Source organism: Schistocerca piceifrons, chromosome X, assembly GCF_021461385.2.
Source record: "Schistocerca piceifrons isolate TAMUIC-IGC-003096 chromosome X, iqSchPice1.1, whole genome shotgun sequence".
NCBI lineage: Eukaryota > Metazoa > Arthropoda > Insecta > Orthoptera > Acrididae > Schistocerca > Schistocerca piceifrons.
The window spans coordinates 358255338-358269994 of record NC_060149.1 but is presented as its reverse complement, the minus strand read 5'-3'; the positions used below and the strand labels follow the sequence as shown (position 1 = coordinate 358269994).

Genomic DNA, 14657 nt, shown 5'->3' with positions numbered 1-14657 from the left:
TTAGGAGATCTGTGTATGATGCACTGGTGACAGTGCTCCCTCTAGGTATGTAATGCTCCAACATGACGCCTTTTTCGTCCCAAAAGGGAGTCAGCATAACTTTCCCTGCTGATGGTTCTGTTCAAAACTTCTTTGGTTTTGGTGATGAGGAATGGCGCCATTCCTTGCTCGCTCTCTTCGCTTCCGGTTGGTGGAAGTGAACCCTGGTTTCGTCCCCAGTAACGATTCTTGCAAGGAAGCCATCACCTTCTCGTTCAAAGCGCCGAAGTAGTCCTTCACAAGCATCAACACGTCGTTCTCTCATTTCAGGAGTCAGCTGCCTTGGCACCCATCTTACAGACACTTTGTGAAACTGGAGCACATCATGCACAATGTAGTGTGCTGACCCATGACTAATCTGTAAACTTGCTGCAGTGTCATTCAGTGTCACTCGGCGGTTTTCCTTCACTATGGCTTCTAGTGCTGCAATGTTCTGTGGAGTCACAACTCGTTGTGCCTGACTGGACGAGGAGCACTTCCACTTGCGAACTTCCTTCTCCATTCGTAGACTTGTTGCTGTAACAAACCTGCATCACCGTACTGAACCTTCATTCGTCGACGAATTTCAATAGGTTTCACACCTTCACTATGCAAAAACCGAATAACAGAACGCTGTAATTCCCTGGTGCAAGTCGCAAGTGGGACGGCCATATTTATATTGATACTGCGACGGTATGTGTGCATCTGCACTATGCTGCCACCTACAGGCTATTCTGCACGCTGTTTGTAGCACACTTACCAACTTACAGGATAACGGCCTGAAATTTCGATTTGTTATTACAAATTTAAGGTTTTCATTTGACTCACCCTCGTATATATTTTCTTACCAGTCAGTGCACACCGTAAGTCATCCTCCAAGTCCATTCAGATCCTTTTTCTTGTTTCATTGCTGTCGTAGTCATAAATCTGCTTTGCCATATTTAAATCTTAAATGCATCGTTTCTGTTTCTGTACTAGAATAAATGATGAAGCAATTTCTTGTGCATGGCAGTGTCTCATCTGACTCCTCCTCAGAAAGGAAACGAGTCCGCTCCCTAGCGACACTTGCTTCGCTCTTGCCCTTCCCCCCCCCCCTCTCCCCCCCCCCCCCTCACCCACCCACCAACCACTGTACTGGCCATTACGGAGTTACTGTTTTGTTGTACTTTCAGTTAGTTCGATTATCTGTTTCTAGTCCATTTCAGGAATTAAATATGAGTCGGAGAAGAAATTTTCATGAGATATTTAGTGCGTTTTACTGAGGGTACGCGTGTAGCGGATAGACTTTGTGAAAGTCATGATGATCGTACTTTAGTTTCATAATGTGGCTTTCATCACATCGTGTCAGACATTAACGATAATATCTGAAAAAAAAATAATTCCTGGTAAGGTACGTAATCAGTATTAGAATCTTAAAAAATAGGATGATAATTACAATGAACTTTTAAAAATAGTTTCGTGACTGAGACACAGTCAAACCATTTTGATTTCAAACCACTCAGAAAATTTCATTTTATCCTTCAGAGAGTACTAATTACCCCAGGTTGGGAATCACTGGTGTAATGAGAATAGGGGTTGCTTAATTCAGGCACCTGGATTTCACTATTGTAGTGTCAGGTGTGTAATAATTGTCAAAGTAGTGAAATTTAAATGCATTTTATGGCAAATCGTGTAAAGTGTGACTCGATTATCCGGGCCTCAGTTATACGGATTCGCGATCGTCCGGATTGTCTACCACAAGCAGATATCTGTGTACTGTCTAGTCCGTGCGCTACCCGCCCGCGCCCTGCGCCGCGAACGAACAGCAGAAGATGTAAGAAGATGAAACAGAAGGAAACATAGATGCAGAAAATTGTGCAGGACCATCTTATGCGGAAGTATTTCAAGCCCTGGAAACACCTTTCAAATGGTTCGTTAAACAGCCAGTGTTATACAGTGCGTTTACCATAATTAACACGAATTTGTGATGTAGCAGCAATGAAGAGAAAAAATTGTTTACGTCAAAAGACAGTTATCAAATATTTCAAACAAAATTAATCTACAGTGACAGCCCTACGTGACTTTTGTTAGATATATCATGATTAGGGTTGTAGTAGCTTAGTAATTTTAAGAAAATATGTACGTATGTATGAGAACGTGTCTCTAAACTCTTAACACTCATTGATTTTTGTTAATTTTAATAAATTTAATTTGTTTTCTCGTTCTGAATAAACATGTGACATTATGTTTTAACCCTAGAAAGACAACTATATGACAACGTACCTGAAAGATAACCGTCCGTAGACGACGTAGGTTGTTTTTCTTGAGTCAGTAACACAAAAATCGCTTTACTCGATAAACTCGATTATTTGAATGACTTCCGAAAACAATCAGTCCGGTTAGTAGAGTCTCCACTGTAGATCGTTTGCGGGTGTATAAAAGTACTGAGACGTTTGTTAAAGTCGTTTGGCTCTAGAGGTATCAGCCGAGTAGGAATCAAAGAAGTAGGATGATTCATTATGTCCAGCATTATGTGACAATCGATCTGCTTTACAACTGACTTGGAGCTGTAAAAGAGCGATGTGTATCATGAAAGTACGTAAATTTCGTTGATGTCGCATATTAACGTGTTTGAAACCCTATGACAAAACAGCACACACGGGAAACTTTCCATTTAGAGATGCGCAAAGTGTAATTGTAATCCCCTGATAAAGTACTGAAAGGTCATACAGTAGTAAATATTACATTTATCGGAGTGAGGAAAGCGATCTCCATCTACATACACGTACATATTCCGCAAGCTATCGTAAGGTGCGTGGCGAAGGGTACCCTCTACCACTACTAGTCATTTCCTTTCCTGTTCCACTCGCAAATAGAGCGAGGGAAAAACTGGTGTCTGTATGCCTCTGTATGATGTATAATTTTTCGTATCTTATCTTCATGATCCTTACGCGAAATGTATGTTGACAGCAGTAGAATGTTTCTGTAGTCAGCTTCAGATGCAAATTCTCCCATTTTTTCCATAGTGTTTGAAAAGAACTTCGCCTTCCCTCCAAGTTTTCCCAGTTGAATTCCCAAAGCATCTCCGTAATACTTGCGTGTTGTTCGAACCTACCGGTAACAAATGTAGCAGCCCGCCTCTGAATTGCCTCGATGCATTTGTTAAATCCGGTCTGGTAGGGATCCCAAACACTCGAGCAGTACCCAAGAATAGGTCTAACTAGCGTCCTGTATGCTCCGTTGCAGATGAACTACACTTTCCCAAAATTCTCGCACTAAACCAAAGTCGACCATTCGCCTTCCCTAACACAGTCCTCACATATCCATTCCATTTAATATCGCTTTGCAACCTTACGCCCAGATATTCAAACGAAGTGGCTATGTCAAGCAGGATACTACTAACGCTGTATCCGAACTTTACGGGTTTGTTTTTCCTACTCATTCGCATTAACTTACATTTTTCTACATTTAGAGCTAGTTGCCATTCATCACAAAAACTAGTAATTTTGTCTAAAGGACCTTGTTTTCTCCTATAGTCACTCAACGTCGATACCTGCCCGTACACCACAGCATCGTCATCAGGCAACCGCAGATTGCTGCTCATTCTGTTTGCCATATCCATTATGTATATAGAAAATAATAACGGTCTTACCACACTTCCCTGGGGCACTCCTGACGATAGCCTTGTCTCTGATGAACACTCGCCGTCGTACCTTCGTTAACAATCTGCAGTAAGGCACCGTGCCCAATGCTTTTGAGAAATCTATAATTATAGGATCTGCATGTTGGCCTTCATCAATAGTGCGTAGTATATTATGTGAGAAAAGGGCAAGTTCAGTTTCTAAAACCGCATTGATTCATGGACAAAAAATTTTCGGTCTCCAGGAAATTTATTATATTCGAACTGAGAATATGTTCGAGATTCTGCAGTAAAGTGATGTTAAGAGTACGTAATTTTCGGGTTCGTTCTTTTACCCTTCTTATATACAGAAGTTACCTGAGCTTTCTTCCAGCCACTTGGGACCACGCGACCGACCAAAGCAACGAAGATGACGTGGTTGAAGGAAAATACGCGCCGCAGCAGTTGAACACTAAGAATGTGTTAAATCGGAGTCTGTGAGGGGAACTAGCAGACAAACGGACGCTGCACCTGTGCGGCCCAGACGCTAAGAAAAAGAGATTCAGATTCCTACGGTAGATACAATTATCTCGCTGCGGCCGCTAAACGGCAGTTACTTAAATTTATATCCACAAGCTGACACGTTCATCACGTCCATAAAACTTAGTGGCAACATAATAAGGTATGTGAAACACATGTGGAGGGTTGTCAGTTGAAAGATGGAGACCGTATGACAACAGAAAAAGCTGTTGTATGCCCAGGAACCAGAGCTCATAGACCAGGTCTCTCTTCCAAAAGTCATCAGGCGCGTTTTCTCTGGTGTTTCAGCAAACGGTTGCAATTTCGTTTTTGCAATGTGTGGATGGAGTCAGCCCAAGCAGTTATTAGTCAATGGAAGGCATAGGTTTATTTTTTATTACAGTTAACATGTTTTTAAAGTAGATTAATATGTGCGTATTCGATAGAGCGGTTCCAGTTTATTCTAGTGAGATATTTGATTTAAAGATGCGTATTAACAGGGACAGAAAAACACGAACAATAAGCAGTACTCTAGCAGCGATTGAGTGCCGCTGCTGCATGGCGGTAGTGAGTGAACAAGACAGAGTTTCCAGAGCCAACAACTGAAACGGGGCAACTTGACATTGATGACATGGTGAAGAAATGTTTACCAATATGACAGTTGCTAGGAGACAATGTTAAAACTAATATCGCACTAGACTAATTAGGGATCGATGTACCGAATGAGTGCATAAAATTCCACTTAAAAGAAACACGTCTGTAACGAGAAACGAATTGACGTCTTCCGTTGACACTGAGTTTTGATTGATACACGAGATGAGCAGTATTTGTTTGTGCTGACTCCGCCTACACATTTCAAAAACTAAATTGGAAAAATCTGCCGAAACATCCAAGAAAATGTGCCTGACATTTGTTAACAGTGACATCCGACACGTGTATAAACTACTGAAAAGGAGCGCACACGGCCCTCTTGAGTTTCGTCTTCGTGTATTTTTTTCTTCGGAAATACCTCTCTCTCTCTCTCTCTCTCTCTCTCTCTCTCTCTCTCTCCCTCCCCCCTCTCCCTCCCTCTCTCCGTGTGTGTGTGTTTGTGTGTGTGTGTGTATGTGTGTGTGTGTGTGTGTGTGTGTGTGTGTGTACTCTTTTGACCAGAGAAAATCGCTACGAACAACCACCTGCAATCTCACCACGGTCCAATGTAGGGCGCTGTCTCTCCAGTTGTAAATGGGACAGTAGGATCGTAAGGGTTCTGTACACTGTTCAGTTTGTCAACATTTCTCGAAGAAGTGTCAATTCAAATTTAAAACTTGTGAGTTGTCGCCTTATGGCAAGGTGGTTTTTCAGTATGTGGAGCTGTCCGCCAAATTTGCATACACAACAGTGACGCCATTCGAACATCCACCGCCATCGTGACGAACAAAGCATGTAAGATTTGCCTTCTAATGGTCACCTGCAGTCAACAATACCAGCTGATGGCCGCTTCCTACAAATTATTGCTCTTAGGTAACCCAAGTAGAATGCCACACAACAGTGCGCGCTGCCTTTTTGAAAGCAATTGGGAGGGCAATGTCGATCCAACGATCAATTTGGCTTCAAGGCGCCCATTACGGATAACAGTACAAACGTACTAGCACCGCAACGGACGAAGAATGTAGACAAAGAATACCTGGACCAATGGCCTTGGGTACTCTTCACCGACGAGCGCAGAATTTGACACATGACGATCGTCGTAGAGTACTGTAGAGTGTGTTATCTACCAGTGCAAATCTCAGACGTGAAGTCCCAGGAGTTCAGCAGGGAAGTCTGGTCACTCATGTTTCGGGCCGGTATTATGTACGGATGTCAGACGCCTCACATCGGTATCTTGGGTGATTTGAGGGCTGTGCAGTATCGGAACAGAATCCTGCCACCTGTTACCTAGCCCTACAACCAACATTTTGGCGGTGAGTTCGTCTTTCAAGACGAAGACACTGAAGACCATCCTCGTGAAGACAAAGAAGTGCCCTTCCGAAGAAACTGCCTTGATGTCATTTATTGTTTTATTATTTCACAGTTATTCCGTATATCACTCGACAAGATCCATAACATAAAAAATGGGTGGTTGCTGTATGTTCAGCGGCCAATATCATGGATAAATTACCAAACACAGCACCAGATAATCGATCAGGAATATACAGCTTAATTGAGATTAATATCCAAAGTAGTACATCGACTAAAGGGGATGGTTCAAATGGCTCTGAGCACTATGGGACTTAACATCTGAGGTCATCAGTCCCCTAGAACTTAGAACTACTTAAACCTAACTAACCTAAGGACATCACACACATCCATGCCCGAGGCAGGATTCGAACCTCCGATCGTAGCGGTCGCGCGGTTCCAGACTGTAGCGCCTAGAATCGCTCGGCCACTCCGGTCAGCCATATTTAACAGCAAATGACCACTTGTTGAGTGCTGAGGCTATATTATCCCTGCGTTATTAATAGGTGTCGTCAGAGTGTTAAAAACCAATTGCATAAACAATCCAACCGCATTGCAATAAATAATACTAATGCCACACACCAAGTGTGGATGGTCACGCGCCGCCGCCTCCCCACGGTCAGCGCGAAATTTCAGTAGCACAGTGGTGTGTGGAAGACCCCTAGAGGGGACGTGCTGGCTAGTGTGCAGAGTGCTCCCATCTCTCTGAGAAATGTAGCGCGTCTGTAATTTGAGTGTAAATGAGCCGTTCGGCCTGGGAAGTAGCACCATGTGTACAGCGTCCCGCTCATTGGCTCCAAGTCACTGCGGTTTATCTTCCTACTCGTTAGAGATCCACACCCTGTGTGGCGATACCGGGAACGGTTGAATTTCTCACGCCGCCTCTGAAGGCACACATGATTTCGTCGCCAGTAGCACTAGCCGAACCTCAGATAGCGAGTCCTGCAAGGTGGTGTGGCGTGAAGCGGTCACGGGAGAAGCGGTTTTCGCAGTACTCAGGCAGTCACAAATTTTCCATTAGATGTAACTCTAAATACCGAGAGTAATTCTAGTAATGACGTACTGCTAATGGTAGCAGAGTTTTCACGTACAGCAAGAATCTGAAGTGTGTTCAAAGGAAAAGTTATAATTGAAATCTTAATTCAGAAATGATCACCAGAGAGCTGAGCACAGCTGTCCCGCCGGACGCTGTAGCCGAGCAGTTCTAGGTGCTTCAGTCCGGAACCGCAGGTCGCAGACTCGAATCCTGCCTCGGGCACGGATGTGTGTGATGTCCTTAGGTTAGTTAGGTTTAAGTGGTTCTAAGTCTAGGGGACTGATGACTTCAGATGTTAAGTCTCATAGTGCTTAGAGCCATTTGAACCGCAGCTGTCTCACTGTTTCACGAGCTAAAGGATTCCCTGTTCCCGTAATTCCTGTGGCTGTGACAGGAGCCAATCGTCTACTGTGTCCTTCAGACCGTCGTCAAAGTTGAAGCGCCTCCCTTTGACATGTTTTCTTAGCAGACCAAACACATGGAAATCAAATGGCGACGCGTACGAGCTGCCGCCACGTAAACTTGACTATCACACTTTGTGTGACCTCGGAGACGTGTGGACGCACGCTGTCGTGGAGCAGAATTACTCCCTCCGTGAGCAGACCAGGCTCCTGATGGACTTGCGTAGGCTACGGAGTGTCAGTACACGTCACTGTTAATAGTTTTTCCGTGCTGTCGGAAGTTGATGAGTATTTGACCTCTGACGTCAAAAAAGACGGTGAGCATCAACATGCGTGCTGAGAACACAGCTTTGATTCCTTTACGGATAGATGATGACGCATGCTTCGCGTCCCTAGATGTCTCACTACATCATCCCAAAGCTACATATGCAAATTTCAACCGGTTTAATTTTTATAACTCTTCGTACCTTTTCATTTTAACACTCCTTTCCTAAGAAAATAATGTTCTGGGACATTAGCGATGACAAGTATGCAGTACATTGTGTCATGTTGACAGCCTGACCATCGTGATGGGGATCATTAAATGTGTGTGTTGTTTGTATATGCAGTGGTAAGCTATGATCGCTGTATCACAAGACAGGTCCACACACGGCTTCCTACGAAGAACAACAAAGATTGAAATAAAATGACAATAATTATTCAAATAAAAAACTTTTTCATATAACGTTTTTAAAACAGCCTCAAAAGTATAAAATAATTTCTCCTAGCTCCAGCCGATTCCTAACGCCATACAGATAGTCCTGAAAATTTGTACTTGTGAATTTTTAATAGCTATGAAAATACTTGTAGAATTTAAAACGAAAAACATGGGGCGCATGCTGTAGTAAATAGTAAGGAAGTGAACTATTCATGCATCAATTGTGCGTTGTATGCGCCCCACGGTTTTTGTTTTAAATTCTACAAGTATTTGCATAGCTATTAAAACTTCACATGCGCACAATTTTAGGACTACCTGTATAGAGGTAGGAATCTGTATGAGGGTAGGAGAAATTATTTTATACTTCTTAGTTCATTTTGAAAACGTATTGTATTACAATTATTATTTAAATAATTATTTTCTACCCTTTATTTGTGTGTGTGTGTGTGTGTGTGTGTGTGTGTGTGTGTGTCGCATATTTCAATCGATTTCAAACGTTTTGTTGATGAGAGTACAACAGAGACATGTGGTAAATTACAGTATTATTTCAGTTTCTCTTCACCTGAGCCAACCACCAGATTGCTTCCTCCTACGATTATCTCCCGAAAAGACTCCAAAGGTAAAAGTTACACACACTCGAGGTCACATGTGGACTTACGAGCAACCGTTCTTACCACGAAACATTCGCAAGCGGAACAGGAAAATGGGAATGTAGCAGTGGTGCAGAAAAGTACCCTCCGCCACCCACCAGACACGAAAGAGAATTAATATTGCATTGTCGTACAGTTTCGAGCTATGTTGAAAGTTTGAAGTCACAGCTCGTCAGGAAGTTACTTTAAAATCAATAGCAGAATTTCTACCGAACAAACAGACAAGAAAGAGACTTAATATAAACATGTTAAAAAAAGTTACGTTCAACCCTTGCCATTTGTAACGTTGCTGATTGCACTTCGCAACAGTAAATCCTCCATTGCTAGCGGAAATGTTGTAACACGCTCCTTATAAAACCTCCCCAACATCAATAACGTAATGTTAGTCCTGGTACCAGTAGGTGCGATCAACACGCGAGTATTGCACTGAAGAGTCAAAGAAACTGGTACAACTGCCTAATATCGTGTAGGGCCTCCTCGAGCACGCAGAAGTGCCGTAACACGACGTGGCATGCTCTCGATTAATGTCTGAAGTAGCGCTAGAGGGAACTGACACCATGAATCCTGCAGGGCTATCCATAAATCCGTAAGAGTATGAGGGGGTGGAGATCTCTTCTGAACAGCACGTTGCAAGGCAACCCACATATGCTTAATAATGTTCATGTCTGGGGAGTTAAGTGGCAAGAGGGAGTGTTTAAATTCAGAAGAGTGTTCCTGGACCCACTCTGTAGCAATTCTGGACGTGTGGGGTCTTGCATTGATCTGCTGAAATTTCCCAAGTCTGTCGGAATGCACAGTGGACATGAATGGATGCAGGTGATCAGACAGGATGGTTACGTACGTATCACCTGTCAGTCATATCTAGAAGTATCAGGGGTCCCACATCACTCCAACTGCACACGCCCTGCACCATTAAAGATAAGTGGCAAGAGGGAGTGTTTAAATTCAGAAGAGTGTTCCTGGACCCACTCTGTAGCAATTCTGGACGTGTGGGGTCTTGCATTGATCTGCTGAAATTTCCCAAGTCTGTCGGAATGCACAGTGGACATGAATGGATGCAGGTGATCAGACAGGATGGTTACGTACGTATCACCTGTCAGTCATATCTAGAAGTATCAGGGGTCCCACATCACTCCAACTGCACACGCCCTGCACCATTAAAGATAAGTGGCAAGAGGGAGTGTTTAAATTCAGAAGAGTGTTCCTGGACCCACTCTGTAGCAATTCTGGACGTGTGGGGTCTTGCATTGATCTGCTGAAATTTCCCAAGTCTGTCGGAATGCACAGTGGACATGAATGGATGCAGGTGATCAGACAGGATGGTTACGTACGTATCACCTGTCAGTCATATCTAGAAGTATCAGGGGTCCCACATCACTCCAACTGCACACGCCCTGCACCATTAAAGAGTCTCCAGCAGCTTGAATAGTCCCCTGCTGACATGCAGGGTCCATGGATTCATGAGGCTGTCTCCATACCCATACACTTCCATCCGCTCGATACAATTTGAAACTAGACTCGTCCAACCATGCAACATATTTTCCAGTCATCAACAGTCCAATGTCGGGCCCAGGTGAGGCGTAAAGCTTTGTGTCGTGCAGTTATTAAGGGTACACGAGTGGGCCTTCAGCTCCGAAAGCCCATATCGATGATGTGTCGTTGAATGGTTCGCACGCTGACACTTGCTGATAGCCCAGCATTGAAATCTGCAGCAATTTGCCCGCATCTCGTGGTCGTGCGGTAGCGTTCTCGCTTCCCACGCCCGGGTTCCCGGGTTCGATTCCCGGCGGGGTCAGGGATTTTCTCTGCCTCGTGATGGCTGGGTGTTGTGTGCTGTCCTTAGGTTAGTTAGGTTTAAGTAGTTCTAAGTTCTAGGGGACTTATGACCACAGCAGTTGAGTCCCATAGTACTCAGAGCCATTTGAACCATTTTGCAGCAATTTGCGGAAGGGTTGCACTTCTGTCATGTTGAACGATTCTCTTCAGTCGTCGTTGGTCCCGTTCTTCCAGGATCTTTTTCCGGCCGCAGCGATTTCGGAGATTCGATGTTTTACCGAATTCCTCATATTCACGGTACACACGTGAAATGGTCGTACGGAAAAATCCTCACTTCACCGCTACCTCGGAGATGCTGTGTCCCATGGCTCGTGCGCCAACTATAACACCACGTTCAAACTCACTTAAATCTTGATAACCTGCCACTGTAGCAGCAGTAACCGATCTAAGAACTGCGCCAGACCCTTGTTGTCTTATATAGGCGTTGCCGACCGCAGTGCCGTATTACGCCCGTTTATTATATCTGTATTTGAATACGCATGCCTATATCAGTTTCTTTGGCGCTTTAGAGTATTTGAACTCAAATTGGACGGCATTATTCTTGCGAAAACAGTACTGAGTACTGATTTGCATAGCCAACATACATTTCGCGTAAGATGAAAGATATTAGGACTTGTACAGCGGCATATACACGGTTCAGTCACATTAATGTGACCACCGGCAGTGTTAGATCTCAACTTGCAATAACATCTCGCAGACGAAGCTGGCAGCATGTGGAAGGTATATTAAGCGTGTCGGGAGGACGCGGATAACAGTACAGTCGTTATCGTGATGCGAAAACGGAGCGATTTATCTGACGTCGTGGGTGGAAGTATTTCCGAAACAGCTAGGTTTGTAAACTGTTCATGTGTCGACGTGGTTAAAGTATACCTTGTATCTTGCATGGCAAAACGAGGCTATCCAAAACCGGCACTCAGGCAAGTGTGGTGCACCACGGGCCTTAGATGACACGGGTGAGCGATGGCTGCGAAGATGTGTGCTGGTGAATAGATGTGCAACTGTAGAGCATCTGACTGCCCAGATGAACCAAGGGACTACCAAGAGTGTCTCCTAGACCGTCCAGCGAACGTTGCTGCGTATGGGCTTCAGCAGCAGGCGCCTGTTTCACGCACCCGTGCTGACGGCTGTTCATCGGCGACGAAGTCTGGAATTTGCATGCCAGTACCACAACTGGACGTCCACTGGATGGCGACAGGTGACCACCTTAGAAGAATCACGTTTCATGCTCTATCGGACAATTGCGCATTGGCGTGTACGACCCTGCAACAATCGTCGGAAGGATCCGGACCAGTGTAGTGAGCATTGTGGAAGGGGTAATGTTTTCATGGCATTCTCTGGGTGATCTCCTCATTCTGGAAGACACAGTGGATCAACACAAGTATGTATCAATCCTTGGGAATAATGTCAACCCCTACGTGCAGTTTGCTTATTCCTCTACGCTTCGGCTTCTACCAGCAGGACAGTGACATGTCACCGAGCGAGGTGGTGCAGTGGTTAGCACACTGGACTCGCATTCGGGAGGACGACGGTTCAATCCCGCGTCTGGCCATCCTGATTTAGGTTTTCCGTGACTTCCCTAAATCACTCCAGGCAAATGCTGGGATGGTTCCTTTGAAAGGGGACGGTCGACTTCCTTCCCCATCCTTTCCTAATCCGCTAACATCGATGACCTCGCTGTTTGGTCTCTTCCCCCAAACAACCCAACCCAACAGTGACATGTCACACAACTCGCGGTGTACGTGCGCAGTTCGAAGACCACCAGCATGAGTTTACTCCACTCAGCTAAGTACCAAAATGCCCGGATTTAAACCCAACCTAGGAACTGTGGGACCAACTCGATCGGACTGTTCACGCTATAGATCCACAACCTAGAAACCTTGCACAGCTGACTACGCCACTGGAGTTAGCGTGGCTCCACATCTCTGTTGGTACTTCCAGAACCTCATTGACACTCTTCCTGCATGTCCGCACTGCAAAAGGTGGTTAGCCAGGCTTTTGACAGGTGGTCAAATTGATGTCACTGGACCGTGTAAATAGTCGCTTTCTTCCCCACGCTCTATTATTGGGAGTGGCGCAAGGTACCATACCCACCCAGCACCACCTATCAGTAGAACCTGTCCGTGTCCTCCATGCTCGCGATTCTGAGGTTCCCGCTGGAGGTCAGACGTAATTGTGCATCTGCACTGAAGTTGGATTCGTTGCCCATCAAGGCGAATCAGTTATATGAATGCGTGGTGTCTGCTCTTTCAGACATCTCCTAAAGAACAGACACCACGCGGAATTCGCAGCCGTGATACATTATATGTAAAATCCCAATGTAGGTGACGCCAATAGCTCTTTTCCTTTCCTTTCTCCCGCCTCCACCTTCAATTTACATATATGATGATACAGCCACCGTATAAACACAGACATTGTAACCGTCAATGACGTACCCGTGCCTCATTGGGCTAAAATGACGATACAGTCTCTCTCTCTCTCTCATATATATATATATATATATATATATATATATATATATATATATATATATATATTGATTGTGTGTGTGTGTGTGTGTGTGTGTGTGTGTGTGTGTGTGTGTGTGTGAGAGAGAGAGAGAGAGAATCACGGAATGTGCGAGCGTAAAGATTGTGGATGGATTCTGTGACATGTGGAAGTTTTGGATTGATCCTGGAGTCAATCTGTGACAAACAACTGAAACCAGCCCGGATTTGCAAAATGCTAATCAATTCCGTAACTATCTCTTGTAGCGTTATAGCAGCGCCTAACACACAAATCGAAAATATCACGAAATAACCAGTCACGTTACCCGATTTTTATCTGTAGTTATGATCACGTGATTGACTTAAAATATATACACGGTGCTTTGCACGGCTAGAGATATAACTGCGCGCATTAGTCTGTAATCTTGCAAATCAGTCTTCACCCCGTCCGTAAATTTCTCGAACTTCGCTCTCCCAACGGATTTTTCTTCCATCATACGCTGGGACTTACGAGATCCTTCCCAACTCCTCTTGAGAACAATAATTCCTCTTATGATTGGTAAGTGGTTGTTTGTTGTCCATCCTTTACCAAAGCACCTGAAAATACGAGTAAATTCCTGAAACTCTGTATACAAGTGATAAATAATGTTATCGATTAGATCGACCCAGACAGGTAAACATCGGGCGAGGCATTTCTTACGGTTTTATGTAAATACTGTTGTGTATATCAGACAGGTAATTTGTAACGACAGATGCTTATAATCTTGCCCACCTTCACATTCCTTGTGCTTTAACTGGGGTGTAATAAAATAGTCTTACATCTTGTGGTAATATGGATGAACCATCCTTTGGAAGGGGTTCCCTTATTACTGCAGGAACGTTGCAACATTTTGGTAAAAAGTGCAATGCAGATAATTTCGTCACAAAAAGATATAGGATACGAAATACATTTTATGTTTAAAAAATAATAAATGTGATGTGGAGAATGCGAGTATTGTTATCCCCTTGTACGCTAAACAGACGAAAGAGCTAGTGAGGACATTATCTGTCTCTCGCCCACATACGGTAGGTACAGCAGGGAACAGGACGTAACGACCGATCACGAGACGCACGAATCACAGCTGAGAATACAGTCTGTATTAACTTTAATAACATATACCCAGGAGTATTTTCAGCCAACGGCCTAATAACATATACCCAGGAGTGTTTTCAGCCAACGGCCTTACCGCAGTGGTAACGCCGATTTCCGTCAGATCACCGAAGTTAAGCGCTGTCGGGCTGGACTAGCACTTGGATGGGTGACCATCCGGTCTGCCGAGCGCTGTTGCCAATCAAGGTGCACTCAGCCCTTGTGGAGGCAAACTAAGGAGATGCTTGATTGAGGAGTAGCGGCTTCGGTCTCGTAAACTGAAATACGGCTGGGAGAGCGGTATGCTGGCTAC

At 44.4% G+C, this 14657-nt stretch overlaps 1 protein-coding gene and 1 pseudogene across 3 annotated transcripts in view; both read left to right on the top strand.

Moving 5' to 3' along the window:
- LOC124722889 (calcium uptake protein 3, mitochondrial-like) overlaps window positions 1-14657 on the top strand; it is a 636966-nt gene that overhangs the window by 565774 nt on the left and 56535 nt on the right. The window lies entirely within an intron of this gene.
- On the top strand, window positions 14428-14545 carry LOC124723375 (annotated as a pseudogene).